Source organism: Lathyrus oleraceus, chromosome 5 (genome assembly GCF_024323335.1).
Source record: "Lathyrus oleraceus cultivar Zhongwan6 chromosome 5, CAAS_Psat_ZW6_1.0, whole genome shotgun sequence".
In the NCBI taxonomy this organism is placed as follows: domain Eukaryota; kingdom Viridiplantae; phylum Streptophyta; class Magnoliopsida; order Fabales; family Fabaceae; genus Lathyrus; species Lathyrus oleraceus.
The window spans coordinates 317,686,991-317,694,429 of NC_066583.1; positions in this window are offsets into that span (position 1 = coordinate 317,686,991).

Here is a 7,439-nt window from a genome sequence, read left to right on the forward strand (position 1 = left end):
TCCCAGTCATCAGTCAGTGTCTGGTTGAAGGTGTACCCTCTGACGTGTTGCCTTTAGAGTGGTGATTCGTGAAGTTTCCGACTATCATGGTTGAAGCACTTATGGTATTCAGGCCAGTTTTTCGGAGTTCAGACCGAAGTGGTTTTCGGACCAGGTAGAAGAAGAGAAAATTTTCGGGGAAAAGAAAAACGAAAAAGAAGAGAATAATGATCCCGCGTGGATGTGTGGTGATCAGGCCATGGTTATCCCTGCGTTACCGTTTATTTTGGTATCCAGGTCGACGGTTCAGAGTTTGTTTCTTCGCCGATGCTGACAGGCGTTGTTAATGATATCCCATCAGAGTGCAAATTGTTCGTCTGTTCTTGGTATTCAATCACTCTTCATCCTGATCATCCGAAAGCCGAGGCTATTCCGTATCGACAGGTTCACAGTGGATTGAATAGGGGCAGCTGTAACACCTCAAAATTTGCCCTCCTCTCTTGGGACTAGCATTAACATATTTACATATCATTTTAGGGCATTAGGCATTTCATATTGCATAACATGTGGTTACATAGTGCAAGCCATCTTCCCAAGTCTTGATCAGAAGATGGAGAAGTCAAAGTGCAAGCCTAGGGTTTATTGACTGATCATTGGCCATCTGAGGATTGGGCTGTGAATTAGGGTTTTGTGATTCTCCAAGGATATTGGTCTTCATCTTGATTGCAATGATACATCATCATCATCATGGTTGGATGTCATCAGAAGATTGAAGAAGATTCCTTGAGATTAGGGTTTTGACCACTGGTCAACCCTAATCAGTTGCATTGGGCCAATCAGGGCTGGATCAGGAGATGAGGTTTCTGATGGTTATGGGGTTCATTCTATGATTATATGGTGATTATTGAGGCTAGGGTTTCACCCTGGAGCCATTTCAGTTGGAAATTGGGGTTCAAATTGATCTATGCATTGCCAAATTCATATGTCAGATGAAAAGTCAACTGTGGTCAACTGTACATGATCTGATGGAGTTGGAGGTGGAAATGAGTTGGAGACACTTCATTCATGTTGGAACAAGTGTTAAATGACATCTCAAAGCTTAAAAATGAAGAAAATCAAGTCAGGACAAAAACTGCCAAAAATAGAAAGTGACTTGTAGTTGAAGTTTCCAAAAATGGAAAGTTTTTGACCTCAAAAACAGAAGTCCAAGGAAGCTTCAAATGAAAAATTGTTCAACATGACAGTTGTAGATCTTGCTCTCACCTTTCCAAAAAGTCCAAGAACTTGAAAATCCAATGTATGGTTTGCAAGATATGGCTCAGTGAATTTCAGAAAAGATCCGTAATCAGGAGGCCATAACTACCACATACTTTGTCCAAATTGCAAGTTCTTTATATGCACAAACTCCATTTGACATGTACTTTGAGGGTGCATCATTGGATTTGTTCAAAAATGGCCAAGGCAAAAAGTCACTTTTCAACTGGACAGCTGAATTGGACCAGGGGCAAAATCGTCCAAATGTCAAAATAATTGGAATTTTTGAATGGGACTTTTTCCAACACCTCAGGAATGGCATTTTAAGTGTGTTTGAATATTCATTTCATGGCTAAGGCATGTGAATTGGATTTTGGCTTGGAAAATGAAAGTGCTAAAATTGGATATTTTGCATACACATGGTGAATTTGAGAATGGAGCAACCAATGGACATGAAACAAGTTTCTACACATCACATATGTCATTTGGAGTTTGCATGAGCTGTCAAAACACCATGCAATGCAAACGGCAACATCTCATGCCAGTCTTTGTAGGTTACCACCATTTTCTACACAATCTTCTTAATGTTCTTATTGGCTGCCTCAACCGCCCCATTCATCTTCGGACGATAGGGAGAAGAATTGTGATGCTCAATCTTGAATTCCCGGCACAGCTCTGCCATCATCTTATTATTCAAATTAGAACCATTATCATTAATGATTCTCTCGGGAACCCCATATCTGCAAATGATGTCTCTTTTGAGAAACCTGGCAACGACCTGTTTTGTCACGTTCGTATAAGAGGCTGCTTCAACCCACTTGGTAAAGTAATCAATAGCCACTAATATGAATCTGTGCCCATTCGAAGCTGTAGGCTCGATCTTTCCGATCATATCAATGCCCCACATAGCAAACGGCCATGGAGACGACATTAAACTCAACGGGTTAGGAGGCACATGCACCTTGTCAGCATAAATCTGGCATTTATGACACTTCCGCACGAAATTGAAACATTGGGCCTCCATTGTCATCCAATAATAACCTGCCCTCAGCAGCTTCTTTACCATCGCATTCCCACTGGCATGGGTACCGAACGATCCTTCGTGAACCTCTTTCATCAATAGGCTTACTTCTTTATCATCAACACATCTGAGCAAGACCCAATCAAAATTTCTCTTGTACAAAACCCCATCCTTGTTCAGGTAGAACACCATGGCCAACCTCCGCAGAGTCTTTCGGTCCTTCTTCGATGCTCCCTCAGGATACTCTTGAGTCTCCAGATAGCGCTTGATATCGTAATACCACGGCTTCTCATCATCAGACGTTGTATCAACAGCAAACACATAAGCCGGTCTATCCAGACGACCTACTTCCGCACTGGGGAACTGATTCCACCTCTGCACCTTAATCAAGGCAGCCAGAGTAGCCAAAGCATCTGCCAAAGGATTCTCCTCTCTGGGCACATGATGCAACTTCACCTTGGTGAAAAACGTCAACAATCTCCTCGTATAATCTCGATACGGCACTAAATGAGATTGATGCGTATACCATTTTCCGTTAACCTGATTTATCACCAGAGCTGAATCTCCATATATGACAAGGTTCTTGATTCTCAAATCAATCACCTCTTCAATCCCCAATATGCAAGCTTCGTATTCAGCCACGTTGTTGGTGCACTCAAATGTTAGCCGGGCAGCAAAAGGAATGTGAGATCCTTTCGGCGTAACCAAAACAGCACCAACACCGCTTCCATTCACGTTAACGGCCCCATCAAACATCAGAATCCATTCGGATTCAGGGTCAGGCCCCTCCTCCGGGATTGGTTCCTCACAATCTTTCGATTTGAGAAACATGATGTCCTCGTCAGGGAATTCAAACTTCATCGGTTGATAATCATCAATGGGTTGCTGGGCGAGGTAATCAGACAATACACTCCCCTTAATCGCCTTCTGGGAGGTATACTGAATATCATATTCTGTCAAAATCATTTGCCACCTCGCAACCCGTCCGGTCAATGCTGGCTTCTCAAAAATGTACTTGATCGGATCCATCTTGGAAATCAATAAAGTGGTATGAACCAACATGTACTGCCTCAGCCGGCGAGCAGCCCAGACCAAAGCACAACAAGTTTTCTCGAGCAGTGAATATCTTGTTTCACAGTCGGTAAACTTTTTACTAAGGTAGTATATGGCATGCCCTTTTCGACCAGACTCGTCATGCTGCCCCAATACACACCCCATAGACCCCTCGAGGACTGTCAGGTACAGAATTAACGGTCTTCCCTCCACAGGAGGCATCAGAATCGGAGGCTCCTGCAAATACTCTTTTATCTTTTCAAATGCCGCTTGGCAATCATTATTCCACCTGACCGTTTGATCTTTTCTCAACAACTTGAATATTGGTTCACACGTGGCTGTTAGGTGAGATATGAACCGTGAAATGTAGTTCAATCTACCTAAGAAACCACGAACCTCCTTCTCTGTTCTTGGTTCAGGCATTTCTCTTATTGCTTTTACTTTTGCAGGATCAACCTCGATTCCTTTCTCACTTACTATGAACCCCAGCAATTTACCGGACCGCACTCCGAACGTGCACTTATTCGGATTCAACCTCAGTCTGAATTGTCTCAGCCGGTCGAACAACTTGGCCAGATCTACCAAATGCCCCTCTTCTGTTTGGGACTTTGCTATCATGTCATCAACATAGCATTCGATTTCATGATGAATCATATCATGAAACAAAGTCACCATGGCCCTCTGATAAGTAGCATCGGCGTTCTTGAGACCGAATGGCATCACCTTGTAACAAAAGGTTCCCCATGGTGTAATGAACGTTGTTTTCTCCATATCATCTGGCGACATTTTGATTTGATTATAGCCAGAAAAGCCATCCATGAAGGAAAATACCGAGAATTGAGCAGTATTATCTACCAACACATCAATGTGAGGTAATGGAAAATCATCTTTCGGACTAGCTCTATTCAGATCTCGGTAGTCCACACACATCCTCACTTTCCCATCTTTCTTCGGGACTGGCACGATGTTCGCAACCCATGGCGGATAATTAGTGACAGCAAGGAAACCAGCATCCCACTGCTTCTGCACTTCTTCTTTGATTTTCATCGCCATGTCAGGTCGAGTTCTGCGTAATTTCTGCTTCACTGGAGGACAATCTGCTCTCAACGGTAGCTTGTGCACAACAATATCGGTATCCAACCCTGGCATATCTTGATAAGACCAGGCAAAGATGTCGACATACTCTTTTAACAGTGCCACCATTCTGCTCTTGACACTTTCCTCCAAAGCAGCCCCGATTTTCACCTCTTTCTTGACCTCGTCGGTACCCAAATTCACAACCTCAATCTGCTCTTCGTGCGGCTGAATCACCTTCTCCTCTTGTTTCAACAACCTGGCTAATTCCCCTGGCAGTTCACAATCTTCTTCGTCTTCTTCTTCAGCAAGATAGATTGGATTGTCGAAGTCATACAAGGGTGTAACAGGATTGTTATCAATGAGATCCGAAGATTGATCGCATCTGCATGAATGTTGATTCATGCATTGCTTTAGAACCGGTGTGAGACAAATTGAAAGAAAAATGAAGCATTGCCATTTTTATTTGTTTTTATTTTTAAACTGCAAAAATAAATGAAAAACAAGGAACACCGCTTTTAACTGAAAAACATCCTTTTATTAATGATGCAAATTTGCAAATTTAGACATGAGGTGGCCCTTACAATGGACCATTACGTGTCGGGCAACACGTATGGCTTTCATGCATATAAAATCAAAACAGGAAAAATATTACTCTTCCAGCAGAGTGACCCGGATGATCTTTTCAGCCTTCCAGTTCTGGATTCCCATCCCTGGCGCGCACGGCTTTATCCACCGGTCAATGTCGCATTCGCTATCAGCTTCATCACCCATCATGCAGATGTGATCCGGATCCAGCATTCCGGCACTAGTGAAGGTGACTGACGTACGACGTCCTCGGCCTTGTCCCGACGAGCCTCTGTTCGGCTGATACCCCACTCCGAAGCGGTCTTTCTTCGTAGAGATGTCCATCATCCTGCCCCAACCAGGAGCCTCTCCACTCTTTACCACCTCAGCGGCCTGCTTATATGAAGCAATGGACGGTTTTTCCTCTTCCTTCGCAAAAAGAGCATTCTCCACCTTAACGGTTTCGAATGCTTGACTCGGCGTCTCCCAGATTTCGCCGTCCATCTCCACATACTTGAATGAGGACAAGTGGCTGACAAAGATGTCCTCTTCTCCGCACACCGTGACGACTTGGCCTTCCCAGATATACTTCAGCTTTTGGTGCAAAGTCGAGGTCACTGCCCCAGCAGCATGAATCCATGGTCGACCCAACAGGCAACTATATGCCGGCTGAATATCCATGACGTAGAATGTCGACTTGAACACCTCTGGGCCTATCTTCACAGGCAACTCAACCTCTCCGAACACGGCCCGCTTTGACCCATCGAAAGCCCGCACAATCAAATTAGTCGGAGTCAGAATCAGCCCATCACAATTCAACTTCGCCAGAGCCTTCTTCGGCAACACATTCAATGAGGAGTCGGTATCAACCAGCACATGCGAAAGCACGGCTCCTTTACATTCAATCGCAATGTGTAGCGCCCGGTTGTGATTTCTCCCATCTACAGTCAGGTCCATGTCTGTAAAACCCAGCCCATGGCGGGCATGCACGTTAGACACGACCGTTTCCAACTGGTTAATTGTTATCTCCTGAGGAACATAGGCCTTCTTCAAGATCTTCAACAAAGCCTCTCTATGCCCCTCAGAGCTTAACAGCAACGATAGAATAGATATTTTGGAAGGAGTTTGCTGCAGATGGTCAACCAATTTGTACTCAGACTTTTTGATGATCCTCAAGAATTCCTCTGCATCATCATCAAGTTTTTCTTCCGACCCAACCGGCGCCGGTGTCACATCAGGAGTACCATTATTCACCACCGCTTTCCCTTTTGCCCTGGCTAAAGCCTCGGCCTTTTCTTTTTTTCTCTTTTTCTCCTTCTCCTCCCCTCAAGGCATCAGGAGCAAATAATCTGCCACTGCGAGTGAAACCGCTGGGACCGGCATTATCCACCTTTGACACGGTGGTTTCACTAGCAGTCTGGTCCTCTACCTTCTCACCATTGCAATACACTTCTCCACCATAATGCCAAGGCACGGCATCATCTTTGTCGTATGGAATTGGTCCAGGTACCGTGATGGTAACTGGAGCCGCTTCAGCAAGATTTGACAAATCCACCGGATCAAAGTAAATTGTTATGGTGGAGACTTCATCTTTTCCTATATCAGCCTTCTCAATCAAGATACTCCCCTCGTCCATCAGACCCTGAACAGTCTTCCTCAATAACGAACACCCGCTCTGAACAACAGTGCACTCAGCACAATCAATATCACAACCCGGGTAGACCCCATTCAATAACAACTGCCTCTTGACCTCAGCCAAAGGAGTCTTCAACTGATCAACAGTAGACAGCCCAACCCTATTCTCTTCAGAGATAGCATTCACCCCCCTTTGACCATGCGCGGGCATGGGATTAGCATTAACGTTGGGAGATGGTGTGAAGTTGATAGCTTTCGAATCCACCAGGTCTTGAACTGTGTGCTTAAAAGCTTTACAGTTCTCTATATTGTGTCCGGGAGCACCCGAATGGAATTCGCATTTAGCATTCTCATCATAATTAGCTGGCCTTTGATCAGGTCTCAAAGGTGCCAACGTTCTGGTCTATACTAGCCCCAAATCTTGCAATTTTTTGAACAGGAAGGAATAAGTCACCGGTGGCCTGTCAAACTGCCTGTCAACTGCTCTCCCCCGCACCTGGTAACCAGCCCTCTGAGGCCGCTGCTGAAACGGTTGCCTCTGTTGCTGTTGTTGTTGCTGCTGTTGTTGTTGTTGTTGCTCAGCAGGAATAGTTACCGCAACAGTGTGCTGAAAGTAACGGTCCCTACTGGGTCCTCTCTGTGCGTAGACAACGCTTGTGTCACCCTCCTTCTTCCTCTGACCATTCCCAAAAGGCTTTTTCGACCCTGAAGAAGAAGTGTAACACCCCGATTAAAATAAGAGAATTATTTAATGGAGTTAATATTATTTTATTAATTTAATTAAATAAAGTTGAATTATTGGATTATTATTATTATTATAGATGTTATTCATTTTAATAATAATTAAATAAATAAA